The sequence below is a fragment of the Mycetomoellerius zeteki genome, unplaced genomic scaffold (genome assembly GCF_001594055.1).
Source record: "Mycetomoellerius zeteki isolate Tzet28-1 unplaced genomic scaffold, Tzet1.0 scaffold89, whole genome shotgun sequence".
Lineage (NCBI taxonomy): Eukaryota > Metazoa > Arthropoda > Insecta > Hymenoptera > Formicidae > Mycetomoellerius > Mycetomoellerius zeteki.
This window is the reverse complement of record NW_017257924.1, coordinates 454574-471655: the sequence shown is the minus strand read 5'-3', so window position 1 is coordinate 471655 and position 17082 is coordinate 454574. Positions and strand designations below refer to the sequence as shown.

The following is a 17082-nucleotide window of genomic DNA, read 5'->3' as shown; positions in this document are numbered from 1 at the left end:
ACGAGCTAACAAATGAAGCCTTTTGCAAAATGTCCTACTCGCGTGAGAGAACAAAAAGTTCTCCTCCGCCCCGCCCCCATTCTCTCGCCCAATCCCCCATGGCTTGCCTTGGTTGTGCGCGAGTCCCGCGGCCGACATCTGTTCCTATTACCCTCTGTCGTTAATTGTTATTACACGTACGACACGGTGCACGTTGCTCCTAGTGACGGCCATTAAACTTCCCCATTACATTATTGCCGATCGATGGCGGCAACGGTTCGTGGCTTTTTCTCGGTCGACGTGCACTTTTAACTGTGCGAACACTTACCTAGAAGTGACAATTTCTCGGTGCTAAAAGCATGATTTATTCGTGCAACCTGATCAAAAAACGTAGCCGCGATCAAGCGGTTACGTAAACCTCCATGACTCTCCCTGAAGCGCTGCGCCATCGCTGCTAATCGATAAACCGCTAAGGGCATTGTATACAAATTTAGGGCATTACTGGGTATTACTGGGCATTATTGGGCATTACTTAAGAGAATTATGTATTATAATAAGCGCGTGTACGAGATTATGCATTACTAGGGCATTAGTGGGCATAAAAATTTAGCATTACTTGGCATTGGGCATTGGTGTACACAATTTTGGTCAACGGTTTACCCTTCGCTGTTAAAGCTTCTATAGAAATAAATGACCGCGGACAGATGCTTTCGCGTATACACAAATGCCTGCGTTAACTAAACGCGCGCGTTTATTTTTGGTAGCATCTTTGGCAAAGTGCGCGTCTTTAAGACGGCGTCATTCTTTCTAGATTATTATTTCTCGCATTACCATTTTTATATCCATCGATCATCTGGCGAAGTAATATAGTGTATAAACATATCATATTTTATATTATCGTGAATGGAAATGACGTCACATTAGCTCCGGTCTCTATACACATTACACACTTAAAGAAAAATATCTTGGTATTTGTGACTGTAATTGAATGATAAAATAATTATGGAGCTTCATTTTTATAATTATTACTCTTATAATGTTAGTAACAATAACGCTGATCGACACCATTTTTGCCTTAAAGTAAACGAAGCTGTTTCTGGTTTTGATGCGTTGATTACGAACGTGGTCCTGAAAATGTCGTATCACGTCAAGTTTTTGAGATATTCTAATCTAAAGAAAAGCTTGGATACGAGAAAAAAAAATTCATTCAAAGATTATGCATTAAAAATTTGTTTATTATATGATTCTACGAAGCCTTTGAAAATCTGGAAAACAATCTGATTAATTTAATTTTCCTAATTTATTTAATTAATTTAATTCTGTAACAGGTTTTTTAATTCTCTTCCTCTTTGTATTACAGAACGATCTATTTGTGGATCAGACATGGAACCTATCACAACGATTGCGCGGCACAGTTAAGGTAAAAGATCTTTATGTCTCATATAAGAGTATCTTTATAGCTAATAGTATTTTTACAATTTTTACAATAACTAATTAATTTGTACTTGCAATTATTTCGATCGTATGATTTCTCCAACACTTGCGATTTTTTTACGCGACAATATTAGATACAGTTGTCACTTTAAGTACGTTTAAATGTCAACAAGAGGTTGAGCTAGGTAAGTGTAACCTACACACTTTACGATTTGCGCGAACGCGTTAATTGCGGGTCATTGGGTCAAACTAATGATCGGTTCACACGTTTCCACCTGTGCACCATATTGCGCTTCGAGAAACGATTTCTCAATGCGCTCTAGTTATAGAGCCAGTGAGTAACCATGTTGCGAGCGTTGGTTATTATTAGCTCTGAACTTGGCGAAGTTAAGAAAAGAAATTCAATATTACAATATAATAAAAAATACGTAAAAAACGTAATCAAGCTCATAAATATAAAAAATTATAATAACCGTTTATAGACAGAGCCATTTGTGTTTCGAGATGGAATGATCCACATATAACATAATTATGTTAGTAAAAATCTTTTTCGTTTTTATTAACATGATTAAGTTATATATGGATCCGAGGGGTAAACCGTTAACCAAAATTGTGTACAGATTTGGGACATTACTGGGTATTACTTAAAAGAATTGTGTATTATATATATATATATATATAATAAGCGACATGAGGTTATGCATTATTAGAGCATTAATGGGCATTATTAGAACATTAATGGGCATATAAATTAGGCATCACTTGGATATTACTTGGGTATTACTGGGCATTAGTAGACATTGGTGTACACAATTTTGGTCAGCAGTTTACTCCAGTGGTTTACAAATGGCTCTGCTCATGAATGGTGTAATCCTTCTTATAGATGTTCAAGGACTTAAATTTTAGCTTTTTTTTTATATAGAATCGAATTCTACACTAATTTTTGATATCTTAATAATGGCGATCATAACAGAGTTTTTAATGGGCTATCGTCAAAGAATTTTTGGAACAAACTTCAATTACCGAAGCACAAAAGATTATAAATTTTTTCTGTTTCCATCGATTAAGGTTTTTGGAGTCGCTAAATACGAATCCACAGTCATAATTCTGAAATTCACAATGGTGGCCAAATTTTTGGCCAATTCCTAAATTATATTTTTTGCATAAGATTCAAGAAACAGGAGCTTTTGGGTCGCTAATCATGAATTTTTAGTTATCGGAGCGGGATTCGGGTATCGAATTCAACATAGCGTGTGGAATATGATCAATGCATCCCTAAAATCTTCGAATTGTGATATTTTTGGACATCAATGAGTAGGCACTGGTTTTTGGGATTTTTGATTACGCGAATTACTAGTTATTACTCAAAATTCAAGATTCATCATCTCATCATTCTATGTATAAAAGTATTAAGGTGCAGTTATCAAAGAATTATTAGTTTACGAGATATTTTATCACAATTAAACGTTAATTCGGTTTATTTCGAGCAATAAAGATTGTTCTATAAATTACATACAATTTATTAGCTTACTTTATATCATAATAAACGTTTCGACTTGCTTAGTCTTCATTAGTGTTAAACTATAAATTACAATTCTTTAATCCCCCTTTTTAATAGTAACGCACATGATAATGAATCAAACATGAAATGAATCGCTATAACGTCTACATACTTTTAGTGATAATTGTTTGTAACACTTTATGTGGTTCACCTGTTGTATATAGGAAATGGTTAATTATGATGATTAATTGGGAAAATAAATATAGGCATAGATGTTGAAAATATAAAGTTACAATCTAGAATTATGAGTATAAGCGCGTAATGAAAACAAATATTTTCAAAAATATTTTACAGTATAGAATCAAGGGTCATGATCTTCTCTGGATCACTTCCAACGATTAGAACCAAGAACATTCGTGAATTATGGTTGCGCGAAGTCATTGAAAGAAGTTCGCGATCATCTTTAATACGCTATCGTACGAGAAAACAATATTTCATAACAGATAAGACGAACGATGCTAGTGCTGTCCGCGATTCACAGAGAACCGGCATTTCCGCGCGCAGTAATTGCTTTTTTCTCTTGTGCTCCTTCTATCCTTTACCGACGCTTTCGACGTAACGTGGGAAAAATATATCGATCATGGCTGACGCGGATGCAATCGTGCGTGTCTACACACTGAATGGTAACACGACCATCGCTTCTCGGAAATATTGCTGCCAGCTCAAAGAAATTTATTATATATTTCTCATTCTCTTGAATCAATACGAAAAGTTTAATTTTGCACGGATCATCTTGTAAAAAGATTTGTAATTTTTTGTAAATTATTCAGTTTATCGCAGAGGTAGTGGACTGTTTAGATAAAATTCGGACAGTGAGTTTGGACCGAATTTTATATCTGAAGATTAATCTCGATTGTATTTTTTCTATAAGATTCCGTACAAATTACACCACGAGTCTCAGATGAAAAAAAAAATTTAATGTACTTAGTCGCACGTGGAAAGAAGAAAGTTTTGTATAATATTCATGCATCTTATTCTTTCGAGAAAAGTTTATGCTATACGTAATCATTTTTCCCGGGAAAATGGTGCCCAGCTCTCGCCGTATCTCGCGACAATAGAACAGTCATGCGTCCTTGATTTTCGAGATTATTAATTTTGAAGAAGTCGCTTCAAAAATATTTTTACGCTCATTAAGTAACTATAAAATGAAAAAAAAACAGGGACCATATTTTTCTATTCTGATTTCATTTCATGCGTGCAATATCACGCATAATTTATCTTCTATAGACTTTCTTTCATTTTGGAACGAAACATGTCATGCATACGGATTTACTTTTTAGGTGCATTGGAATGGGAATCTCCCGTAAATATTTCTAACACGTTTATATTCTATGGAGAAGTGCCTTATCCAAAAGCGCACGTCGTTTATAGCAAGCATGCGTTCATACTTCGAAGGAAGTTTATATACATACATATAGCACCTAATATGTCCCGAGAATATTGATTCATGAAAAATACATTTAGTTATTACATGAATAGTGCGACGTGCAGTGATGAATTTAAAAAAGTGGCTATGTATATGTGTGTATTTTTTGGTCAAGATAAAGAAAAAGTTTATACAAAATGTATATGAATATTTTGATAAGATTCTTTTATTAAAACTATTAGAAGATATCACATAGTTCTATATCGGAAAGAAGATAGAGATACTAGAAAATTCTTAAATTTTTCAAATTACAAATCCATGTAACATGATATATCATGTTATATGTTTTCTAATGCGTTGATTTAATGAATAGTGAAAAAATATAAAAATTTTTTAAATTACATAAAACATTATATTCATAACATAAAAATGAGATATATTGTAAAAATGAGATATATTGTGTTAAATTTAACTTCATTATATTGTTTAATAAAAGCAAATACACACAAAATATTCTTACAGTTTCATATAATCACGTTTACGTTATAATGTTACGTAAACAACCGAAATATACTTTCTATCTATGGAAAATTAATGATTTAAAACATATGTTTGCTAATTTTAAAATATCATTTTTAGAAGTTGAGACAGGTCATTATTGTCGAAAAAGTTGTATAATAAAAAGTATTATACTATGTTTAACTTATTTTGAAATTAATCATACAAAGTATGAAAAAGTAAATGATATATGAGAAGATTTGAAACTGATCATACAAAGCGAAAATATATTAATAATATTGAGTGACATGTTTTTCTTTGCTGCACTCATCTCAAACAAACATAAATTTTGAATAGGACCAATAAGAATATATATATATGTAACTATAATTATTTCTAATCGATCATTTTGAATCATTTCAAGTGACAAGAAACAAAGCTTATCAATTAAATTCATAAGATAACAACGCAAAATATGTTTATATTTTGACGTTTGGCCAGTTTTTCATGCGTGCTATGCGCAGCTTGTTACATATTATTAAAAATATCTTCTAAAGAGAGTATCTCCGCAAATTGGCATGGGAGACAAATCGAGGATATTATCATTTGGCAAAACTATCTGTGATCAAAATGAGTTATTAGTTTTCTCATACGCAGCATCGGCAATATCAAAACGAAGAAAGTATTTGGAGCATCTCCAAAATTTCGCCCCTCCGTCATCTGGCTTCTCAACGACCGTATTATCGGCGGGCTCGTAAATGCGAAATGAAACGTATTGCAATCTTGAAAAAGGAGAGAAAATCGACTGTATAAAAATGGAAATGTAATTTTTTATACTTAACTAAGCTAGAGTTTATTATTCGTATACGAAACGCGGATAATGAAAGTTACATAATATGTTTCGCGAGTAAAGAGAAAGATTATAAGCTTTTGATAATACTGTTGCTCGCGTGCGCCGGTGAATTTAAATATTCAAACTACCAACAAGATGAAAGCACTATGTGTTTGGATAGAGCAGCAGGAGAGTTGCAAATGCAGTCTGCCTGTCGAAATGTTTTCTGTACGGTGCACATTGGGCGCATTTTCGGAGTTTAACCGACAAAGCCTTATATAGACGGGGGAAATAACAGACGGTCGTGCAAAAGAAATGAAATGTTCTTAACGAACGAGAACGCTGCGGTCATATTGAATGCGCGCGCGCGCACCGTGTGTGTTCTATGCGCGATGAAAGCACTGCATTCGCGAGAACTTAGCGAGTGGAAACATATATAGCTTTTTATCCACGAATTGTACGCAAGGATAGCATAAAATGCACTGAAACGAAAAATGCGGATCATAAGGAGAATCTCAAGAGAATCCTTTTGGTTCTTCAATAACTATACACATTTATGGCTGCGGAGTGTATTTCTGACTGCTTCAAATTACGTACCGCGTTAAAAATAATTTTATTTTTTGAGTTTATTTCTGACTTTGCTTAAAATTACGAACCGCCTCAAAAATAATTTTGCTGACAAATGCAGCAGTAAGTTAATGGACATCAGTCTGAATATTCTTCATCAGTTTTTTTAAGTAGATTTAGGCACAAAAGTCTTATAAACTTATATTAAATTAGGAAATTAATAAAAACAGTGCCATCAGATTAAACTTTTATCGATTGAATAATTTATTTTACATCGCAAAGGAACCGTAACGTATTGCAATGAACAAGATGGCTCCGATGTGGATGTTGCGTCGTCGTTGCACATCTACGAAACTCGCGCCACGTGCGAGCCAGCTTCAAGTAACAGCCGAGCGAAAGAAGATGTGGGAACATTACGTCCTCCCGCGCTCGCGCAACGTTCGTATTATGACGCTCCTCGGGGGATAAACGTTAAATCCTACCCCGCTCCCGCTTCGCATCCTCTTCTTCATAATTCTCGGAAGGATGCTTGTTCCCGGGAGTTTACGGTGCACCTATAAATTCCCGAGCGAGCTTTAACGAACGAGGCCGGCACGCGTTAAGATGAGGAAGAGCCAGGGCTTAAATGTTGGGCCGCTGCCGGCCTTCAGTTTAAACGCGCCATATATATTTAGCATTTCTCGAAAGGATTTAGCCTTGAACTGGATCATCGAGGTCGCCTTGCTGGACGTCTATCGAACGTTCCATGCGTAGAATTGTGAATTACGGTGTGTCGTGTTTGGTGTTTTAAATGTGAAATGTATTTTACTGCTGATTATTTAAAGTGTTTGAGTAATGGGAGCATTTTCAGAACGCCCTGCATTAATCAGTGGTTAATTATTACACCTATTTAACAATTAATCGTTAAAGAACAAAATAATTCATCCATTTATCTTCGGTACGTTTTCATTTAATATTATTCATTTATATTCTCATTAGTTGAAGGTAAACCAAGGTTTGGATAAACGGAAAACCGGGAAAAGTCAGGGAAATTGAAATTGATCATGAAAAAAAATCAGGGGAAATTATAAAAGAGTCTAGAATTTTGAAATTTGCTCACAATTTCCTTAAACTGCTTATGTTGTAAATAATTGTTATAATATTTTAAATATTACATATATCTAACATTTATAGTCAAATACATTCAAAACTCGCGCACTTTAAACAAGTTTCATAAAATAATTATATTTTATTTGATCACCCTTCTTCATCATAACTATACATTCTTTTTTTCGATATTCATTAATTTTTTGTTGGCTTGAATTTGTATCCGAAATTTTATTAATTGTAAGCTTCTTTTGCGTTGTTTCTAATAATATAGGCTAACTTTCCTACAATCCTTAAATTTGCTTTTAAATGTTAAAATTTACATATTTTATATTGGTCATGGAAAATTTTTCATTTTCTTCTGGAAAACGTGGAAAAGTCAGGGAATTTTTAAAATTCATTTTCTGTAACAACTCTGATAAAGATTGGGACTACGTTCGATTTCAGTACTCACGCGCTGCAAGCTTCATTTTATTTTATTTTCGCAAGTAATAAATGATAAAGATAGAATAAAGCTAATACTTGAGCGCAGAAACTAAACGCAGCCTTGATAATTGACTGTTTGCTATGCGTTCATAAAGAACTTTACTATGCGAAATATAAAACAGACATTTAAATATTTCCTATGCTTATGACAGATTGAATTTATTTCATACATACGAGTGCTGAATATGTGAAATAAGGTGATTAGAGTGTTAATAACGTTGATGAATTAATTATAGATGTAAAGCAAATTCCGTTAAATGTAAATTATTTATAGCCAGTATGTACGGTAGAGATAAATCTATATAATAATGCGCACAATTTCAATAACCTCGCTTAATATGCGTAACATGAATGAAATAGCTGAGCGAATAGATCACCAAATAGTTTGCTAATTTATCAAATCATATTGCTAATAGATCATTATAACAATGTCTGGATATTATGTTGCTTAGAAAATAAAATTAAACGAAGCGAAAACTTTAATTGTTTAATAAAAAAAATAGAAAATATTTTTAAGAAAGTATAGCATTTACATCTTTGATGACCGTTGCTGCTGTGGATATAAAATTAGTGAAAGTCTTGTTAATCTAATTACGTACATTTTTCCGAACTTATAACAAAGAGAGATAAGTGTAATCCCGCAGTCGTATAAATATTATTAATAACAAAAAAAAATCGAGAGATTTGTTGCAAGGCAAAGCAACAAAAGTACAAGCAACGTCTCGTTACGCCGCGCCGCGTTAACTTACCATTTTTTTTTCGTATTATTCCCTCCGCTACCTGCACCTTTCATTTCGCTTACGTCAATTCCGAATTCAACGTAGGCATGTCGCCTCTATTGTATATGTACGAACGCGCGCGGTACAAACGATACACATGCAAATGCGCGAATCAACTATAAGGAGATACGTTGTGTAAGCGTATATCAAATTAAGAAGGAGAAAGTCGACTCATTGCCTATAGAAGATGAGCGAACATATTCGTGAGAAAATTAATGTATGCGGCTGATTAAAGATTGCTTCGCTATAATTAAGCGATTGAAAGAAATTGACCTCTGTAAAGCTGGACCCTCATTTTAAAATGTAGAAAAAAATAAACAGAGTTTTGCCCCTCGAAGACTTCTAGAGTTCTCAGACGATTTTAGAAAGAGTTGGTTCCGTTAATTAAAGCAGTGAAAACACCCCATTTGAAATAACGGGAGTGGAGGGAGGGGTAACTTTACGATTCTGAAGCTTTAAAGGGCTGTAAGTACGGTCACAGGCACTCACTTGGTTGAACAACTAAATGACGGTTGCAATCTTCAAATGTCGAACTAAAGATGTACACCCAGCTGCAAACTTGAAACGAAATCTATTGCGTTAGAAGTTAATAGCAATTCGCTGATGATAGCTCAAAAAGAGCCGAAACGTTCGAATTAAAATAGGAAAGGAAAGATTGTAATAAATAACGAAGTACCGCAATACATGTGCTCTCACGATCGCCCATTATTAAATAACTTGTAATTTATTTAACACACACGAATTAAAAAACATTTTTTTAGATATCCGGCATTTTGTTACGAATTTTGATAGTCCCCCTCGAAGAGTTTTAACAATTATCCTTAATGATCATCGCTGAGAATGAAAATAAAAAAAGTTCTAGCGCTTTGACTCCAAATTCGAATTTTTTCTAGTTCACAAAGAAATCAAAAATTCTTTTTGAAAATCCGGCGTTCTGATACGAATTCTGGCAGCCCCCTCGAAGAGTTCTAACGATTTTTTTACGAAAATTGTGTGAAGGTTAGCCTTTTCATGTAGTGATATATATATATATATATAGTGGTATATTTGATTATGGGAGGTCATTCCCTTATGTGGTAGCTTTCCCTTGAAATTTAATGAATGACATTATCGTCCCCTTTCGTCGTCGATTCGCTCTTTTATCGCGCTCTTCTCTGCTGGTCAGGAATAAACGAGCACGTTTCTTCGAGACAAGGACGCACTACACATAAAAAGATATTCGAGACTATCGCGGTCAGAAATAACGTTTCCTCAGGGCGGAATTGTCTCCGCTATATATCAGTCTCGTTGACAATAAAACAGCGGCTTGGTATTCGTGCACGCCGTTTCCAAGACACATTGAGTGCATCGAGAGACGTTCGATTTCCACGACAAGGCGAAATATCCGGTCGACCCGGCCGTCGTCAAACGATATTCCACTACTGTATTTTCAGTAGGGTATGGCAAACTCCGAGCCATGGCTCTTTCATTCTTTCTCTCATTTTTTTTCCTGTAGATTTGCGACGATCTCATGATCGACACGTCGGCGGTTTCCTCGCGGCTCATTGAGTCTAGGAAATGTCTCCGCGATATCTACGAACGAAAACCGGCGAAGTGGCAAGCGGTACAAAAGAGTCGTTTGCTCTTTCTTTCTCTTTCTCCTTTCCTCTCTTTCTCTTTCTATGTAGATGAGGCGGTTGCATATTTCCATTACGTTTTACAATCGCTGCTGCACACAAAATATTTCTCATGTATTGCACTTTTTTCTGTTTATACAAATACTTCGAACAACTTAAAAAAAAAATTTCTTCCGTAAGTAAAGTGTACGGACAACAATAATAAATTAATAACATTTATAAATGAGTGACAATGAAAAGCTTTAGAATAATAATATCTACTGCTTTTATTAACTTCAAGTAAATTTTAGTGTAATAGAATTTCTATTTCAAACTTTGTAAAATGGAAGATTAATGCGGAAGTATTAACGGTAGAACAGAGACAATATACTGTAAGACAATATTACTGTGAGGAGAAGGTGGGATAAGACGGATTGCGGGGTAAAATGGTCCATTTATTATTAGTAATTTATTATTAGTATTATCTTATTAGAGAGTAACTGTCTCTATCTGCTGAATGATAAATATAAATAAATGCATAAAATTAGCTTCCTTTTTTATGCTTTTCAGTTGTTAAAAAGTTACGTTATAAGACTATCGTGAGTTATTTATGAAAAGAAATGTCAAATTCTTCTAAATAGATCTCGTGATCTAATTTCTTACCCCACCTTCCCTTATACAAAAAAAAAGAGAACAATTCGTATCAATTTAAAATATTTCGCATGTAGGGAAACATAGAAGTAAAGAACTTTCGAGATGATTCAGAGTGCCTGTATTCTATTGATAATTGAAGTAAACTTCAGATAAAAATTCAAGCGTTTTTAACGAGTTCTGATCAAAATCACGTATTCGGGAAATCGGAGAAAGGCGAAGTTAATTACTCAAGGATCTGTCGCTAGAAGTAAAGAAAGATCCGCTGCTGTTTATCTTCTCTACAGAAACCGATAATCTTTTATCATCTTTATGCCTGATTTAATCAATGTTGAATATTATTATTCATTGAAATAGCTGGTTCGTTTCTTTTCGTCTTTCATTAACGATAACAACTAGACTCCTTCGAACAATTATTATTTACTTTAAGAAGGCATTGTTATTCTTTTCATCAATTCCAAACACAAATAAAGCACCTAGTTTGTTTGAACCATTATATTTTACCAATAAAGTAAGATTGACTAATGATCCATCTTATTTTCTCGCGTTTCAGCATAAAAGTTAACATGTATTTTGCATCTATAAAAAATTACTCTTCAAACAGTCCTTGTTCAATTATTTTTGCAAAATATTTCCCTATAAAATTCATTTAAAGAAAATTTTAATTTCGCATCATTACGTTTAATTGATTACGTCAATAAATTGCTGCTCATTGGGCTTCTTACATTCGGCTTTCATAGGTTTCTCTGAATTTGTTATTTCCAATATACGCGAGGTAGTCAAATACAAACAGCACATCGCCCGTATTTTATTTATTCGAATAAATTTAACATTTGTCATTAATATTGGAGCGCCGAGAGTGATTCACCTTTCGTTCGTGCCGTTCGTTTCCTCTGAAGATTTGCGTAATCGGGCTGCGAAACGGTATCTCTCGAGTTCTATCTCCCACGGTTGGTTGGAACTAGGAAGTGTCGTTCCACTTCCGTGCTGCATCGATAAAACCAATTCTCGGGACGATACACGTACACATTTACACATACGTATATATACGCATAGACACATACGTATACATATGAAATTGTTCAATCGTTTTCGCGAAAACGGGGTCTCGTTCAGCGAGTATAGGTATATAACGAATCCACAGAGAGCGAGGTCAGAGTTCGAACTATTTCCCTTCCCTTCTCTTCTACCTCTCTCATTTATCCGGTCCGTTGATTTTTGCATGCGAAACGTCGCCTCGCGTGACAGAGCCTGGCTGGACTGCATTGGCAGATATAGGACGATGATGAAGATAGTGTATTCGCCTCGCATGTCGGCGAATAGTTACAGGCCGCGTGAGGCATACAGCCCGCCGTTTTCCGCGACTTCGCTACTCAAATAATAATACACCTGAGGTAACATTAATAAGAATTATCGGAGATATGCCGACTCGATTTGCGAAAACGTTCGTGTAACAAAAGCTCCCATTCCATCACACAACTATCTTTTGTCTTTTTAAAAAATAATCCAAAAAAAACAAGATCGTAAAAACGTAATTGTTTTATTAAATAAAATTAGTAGAATCGGTAATCTCTCTTTCTTATAATAAAATTAACAAATCATTTCGTACATAAATTAAAATACTATGTTCACAGTTCATTTGTAGATTTCGCAGAAGTATAAACAAAAAGGATTGATAGAAAACAAATATTGCGTCAGATTTTAAATCTATTGCAATGAGATGTACCGTTATAATATCCGCGGAGTCACTCAGCGCCAGTTCGTAATTTATCTTGTTATTTCTGATGCTGTCTTATTTTTCTCGTCGTCTATCAGCCACGAATTCATCAGATTGGCAACCCCACGTCTGTAATCGTGGTCACGGTCGAGTTGGTAACCGACTTACAGATGAACAGTTATGTTCCTGCTCGTAACAGAGGGTAGTACGCGGAAATGTTCCTTTCAGCTGTTTCAGGAAGTAAGGATAAAGAATAGGGTGCGGTGGCGCAAACTCGCAGCGAAAAGCAGAAACACGGAATGTGTGGGATCAGGATGGACGGCCGTAGATTAAACCATGCCGGTAACGATAAGGACTACGAAGGGTCGACAGGAGAGTAAGTATATTCTCTCCTTCGCTCGTAACATCGGGCTGAGCTAGCGGCTGTATAGCCGCGGTCCCTTCCGCCATTTCGATGTCCTTTCTATGTACACGGGCGCAGGTAATGCTTGCTACCAATGCAACTGTCGAAAGGTAAATGACGGATTACGCTGTCGGCTGCCAAAGGACAATATTTCAGCGCAAACGCGTATCTTCGAGAATTTTATTTAATAAGACTAATCGCCGCTTCTTAGAATACATTTTTGCGAAACTCGAATATAAATGCTCCTACACATCCGGGTGCAGTGACACATATTATAAAGCTACAACTTGAAATGGTGTAGGACAGGATAATCTGATTCCATCGTTCGCATAAATTTGGCCACATAATAATTTTTATGTGTTGCCGAAGTTTGTGGGATTCGAAGATCTCGTCGAGTCCGTTTCATTCGATTCATTTACAGTGGGTCTTGCCGCTCGATTGAAATGTTTACTACTTACGAAAACCTAGAAAATCTGGATTTTTCTAAGGAATTTTATTCTACCTGGAACAATCCAGGGATTGTCAAACACAATTGTATCGAGATTTAGCGCATTTTTATCAAAATGGTCTTTTTAAACATTTGGTTTTTATTAGTTTTTATTGCGAGATTACTAATGGTAAAGATGTTATATTCTTGATTCTAAAATGTAATACAAGTATTTTATTTTAAATAATTTCTCTTGTATTATTTGAGATACTTTCTTCTTTAGGTACGGTAGATTTTATTTGTTCTATTATACTTTTTGAAAATGAAAAAATGACAATTTTGTTATAAAATGAATATTTTGTGAAAGTCATTTTTTTTCATTATTTTATTAGATTTTATATTGGAAACGAATAAATTTTGCAACTAATCGGAAATAAAAGCCCTAAACGATCAAGCTGAATTTTTAGTCTTAAATAATTCCGTATAAATTTATTATACTACATACACACACATATCTAATCCTGCAGATTTACGCGTTGAATTTAATTTTCAGTCTTGAAAGCAATCTTAACAGAACTAGAGCAGTAATTACATTGATAAGCAATTTAATAATACTTATAGGCATCTTAGAAGATGTTAATAATATTATATGATAATGGTAAGCATTAAACCTGTAAATTTATTACTTTAGCCCAAACTTTAGCTCAAAATCAAACCTGGATCTCTCGCTTTTTGAGCGAGCATCCTTTCGGTGAAAATTAAATTCGGCACGCAGTTTGCAGGATTGAATATGATATATAAATTCACATGAAATTATTTAAGCACTATAAATATCCAGATTGATCGTTTAGGGTTTTTATTTCCGTTTGGTTATATATTCATATTATGGTCTTAAAGATATCTACTGTATTTAATATTATAGATAATGAATAAATTTTATTTTTTAAAGTAATCGTATGAGTAAAAGAAAAAATAATTTAAAAAACTTAAACGATAATTAAATTTATTTTAAACTCACATCTGAAATACTTTAATTTTCTAGAAGTTTGAACAAAAGTGTCTGGAAGAAACCCCTCAAAGAATTTTTTTCAATGTTTGAATAAATACTCCTTTATAAAAACTTTTCTTTTATTTCACAATGAGAATTAAAAAAAGAAAGACGAGAAGTAAGTTGAATCGCGATTAAATATTGATCGTCGCGTCTATGCTATATCGTTATATTGACAAATATATAGGACGAAACTTGCGACTTGACATCGATAGCAGCTGCCAGTGCAGCGGTAAGAAGATTTGTTAGCGAAAGAGTTTGCAATGCGAATGACCGGAAGAGTAGTTCTTTCAAAAAGGCAAAAGGAAGTCGGGGACAAAGGACGAGATGAAGTGGAAACCATATCGAGAGTTTGGCGAACAAAGCATAGTCGAACTCTAGGAACAGGTAAAGATTAAATTGGGTGACAAGGCGATTCGCCCGTTACGAGATGTATTCTCTGCCGGCATGAGCGGCATAATGCACTGTTCCGGAGAACGGGTTGCAGACTAGATTATTCCACGATACGCGTGTATATTGTATAATGAAAACAACGCTTACAGTAGCAATGATCCTTTTGATAAAACGACGACAACAACGCAACATTGTAGCTTCTACTGGACTTGTGAACTGCGTTTACAATATACAGTTAAACCGAAGTGGTAAACCGCTGAGGGAATTGCGGTGTACAGATTTGGGGCATTACTGGGCATTACTTACGAAAATTGTGTATTATAATAAGCAATATGAGGTTATGCATTACTAAGGCATTAATGAGCATTACTAGGGCACTAATAGGCATTACTAGGGCACTAATAGGCATTATTAGGGTACTAGTGGGCATTACTTGGGCATTACTCAGGCATTACTTGGACATTACTGGGCAATAGTAGGCATTGGTGTACACATTTTGGTCAGCGATTTACCCCTTGGTTAAACCTCTATTATTTACCTTAATCCCTAACCTTTAGATTGTCGGCATTTTTTCGTTAAAATAATAGTTTTTTTCTCGAAATTTTTTTTATATAAGTAACATACTCAGCAGAATATCGAAATTTGTGCAGAGCCATAAAAGTAGCTTTCCCGGCAGGGAACGTACGATCAAATAAAAAAAAAATTTTTATTTTCTCAAAAATAGTGTATTTCAGGGTTCTTGATATCGCTGATTCCAATTCTGAGTATATATTTAGGAAATTTCGAACCCTAAACGTAATATTGACAACATAAATAAATATAAACGTATGCAGAGAATTTTCCTTTAGCATTACCCAGAACTAACAACATAAACGTAAAAAGTTTGTAGCTCCTTTTTTACTTTTATTTTTTGTTTGATTCTTAAATTTATTTTTTGTAATTTTTTTACTTTTTTCTTGTTTTATAATTTTTTTATTTTTTTAATATTTTTTACTTTTTTGTATATTTTTCAATACTTATATACATTTTGGGCAACATACACATATATATGTTTAATACAATTAGTATTTAAAATGCCACCAAAAATAGTATCTTAATCCATACTCAATAGCCACAAAAGTGGCTTTCCCGACAGTCTAAAGGTTAATATATCATTCAGGTAATAATCTTTGTGGAATAGAATAAATCCTCATCTTTTTTTCTTTGAAATTTATTTAAATAAGCCCTCTGAATTTCTACTGGGACACATCACGTTGCATTCGTGTTGCTTTATGATAAAAGTAGAAAGCATATCGAATATTGAGAAAGGTCTTCAAAAGAAAAAAGAGAAACGCGAAACGTATGGATGATGAAAGAAGAAACCGAGGTAAAAAATGGAGTTATCTCGATAGATAGTCTCGGACAAAATCCGATATTGGCCGCGATGAAAACGATTGCGCGGAGTTAGAAAAGAGAAAGATAAGGAAAGGGCAGGAACAGGGAGAGAGCATTCTCTCTTTTATTCTTAATTATATTCTTAGTAAATTATTAGTGTAAAAAATATTAACAAATGTATGAGATTGTCAACGACTCGGAAAGTCGAGTGTATACAACATTGCACTGCGTTGCACTTCGCGATGTGACAGGTAGTGACCGGCTATGGCGAATAATAAGGGAGAAATTCAGAATCGATGTAAAGGCCGATTTTGTATTATTTTTATATCTGTTTCTTTACGCCGAGAAGGATTCTAAGTTATATAAAGTTGGCTTCATATCGCTGTGCACTGCGGCGTTGCAAAGTCTGTTATTACTAATGCGATTCGTGAGGTAAAGGTAAACTTTGTGATAATAAAGTTTTAAATCCATACAGTAAAGTCCGATTTTTCTTTTTTTACACAATTGTTGATATTTTATCTGTCAAATGCTAGTTTTTCAAAGTCCTAAGTTGGCTGAGTGTGTATTAAATCGGTGATTATCTTCTTTGGAACGATCGCCTCCCATAAAGCGATATGTTTAAAATGGTCAACTTCAGAATAATATTACAAGAAAACTATACGGTCAATTTTGCTCAAATTGTTGGATTATTTGTGTACAGTATTTATCTACATCATATAAAAAAATGAAGACTCTAAGTTGATTTTCGACTAACAGGCGAACCTCCTTAAACTGGGTGACAGCAGGAGTCGCATGCGACGTTGGGTGCGTTATACTTAACGTTCGCAATGCTCGCATGCATCATTTCATCCTTTTTTGATGATAAATATATATATTATATATATAT

At 34.4% G+C, this 17082-nt stretch overlaps 1 protein-coding gene across 3 annotated transcripts in view; it reads left to right on the top strand.

Annotated features, from left to right (window-relative positions):
* LOC108730322 (uncharacterized) overlaps window positions 1-17082 on the top strand; it is a 127870-nt gene that overhangs the window by 11428 nt on the left and 99360 nt on the right. For all 3 annotated transcript variants that reach the window (XM_018459939.1, XM_018459940.1, XM_018459937.1), the window contains exon 2: window positions 1340-1399. The gene's annotated coding sequence lies outside the window, so the exon portion shown is untranslated. The remainder of the gene's footprint in view (window positions 1-1339; window positions 1400-17082) is intronic.